The sequence below is a fragment of the Leishmania donovani genome, chromosome 30, assembly GCF_000227135.1.
Source record: "Leishmania donovani BPK282A1 complete genome, chromosome 30".
Lineage (NCBI taxonomy): Eukaryota > Euglenozoa > Kinetoplastea > Trypanosomatida > Trypanosomatidae > Leishmania > Leishmania donovani.
The window spans coordinates 1,059,973-1,060,914 of NC_018257.1; positions in this window are offsets into that span (position 1 = coordinate 1,059,973).

Genomic DNA, 942 nt, shown 5'->3' on the forward strand with positions numbered 1-942 from the left:
TGTCGAAAAGCTCGGCCTGCCTAGCTGGCGGCGATGCAATCACGATGCTGTCAAGACATGGTGTGATGCTGCGCAAAATATCGATATCACCCCACACCCGTGTAATCGACTGGCTCATCGTCACGCCCCATCTTCCCCTTGTTGGAGTTGTGCGCAGTCGGCCGTATTCACCACTCCTCCGGACAATGCACTTCGCCCTCCTATTCCCAGGTAAGAGGACAGCGTCATAATACGCATCGAAATCCAGCGCGCAAACGCCACTTGCGCCTGTTCAAGATATGCCCGGTTTCTTTCCGAGTCGGGCAGGTCAGGCGGGGGGCAGCACTCGTTGGTGCAGACAGCGCTCAAAGTTCAACTCTGTTATGCATCTGTGTCCGCCTTCCTTTTCCTCGACCGCAAACGTATGCGCGCCGTGCACGTCACGCCCAAGAGATTACTCGCGCATAATTTCATCCTTTTGCGCGGGTTCCAGCCTGCCCATCTGCATGACTCTAGTGAGATATGCGCCTGCCTTCCTGCAGTTTTCTGAAGGTGCGTGAAGCTCGCAGAGCGGCCAAGGCCTATCGAAGCATGGGGCGCTAAGCGCAGTTGCAGAACCTTTCGGAGTTATGATGCCGCGCTTCCATCCTCACAATTCTCTCTTCATCGCACAACCTTGTCGCCTTTTTTTTTGGGGCAGGGGGCATTCCCCCGCTCGCGGCAGCACCAGTGGAACTTTCCCTCCTTTTTCACGAAAAAGGCGCAGCAACTGCGTTTCACTAATCGCGAGGTCCTGCTGCTCTGGGGCACTTGCTCGTAGCTCCTCTCCTCCCGTGGAGGACCGCGGCAACGACATCCCGCGTGGCCACGTCCTTCATCGTAAGATGGCGGTCAATACACCAGGCACCGCCGCAGCGTTACGTAGGACCCGTCCTGCACGTCGGCTGGTCCGCTGAGAGTGCG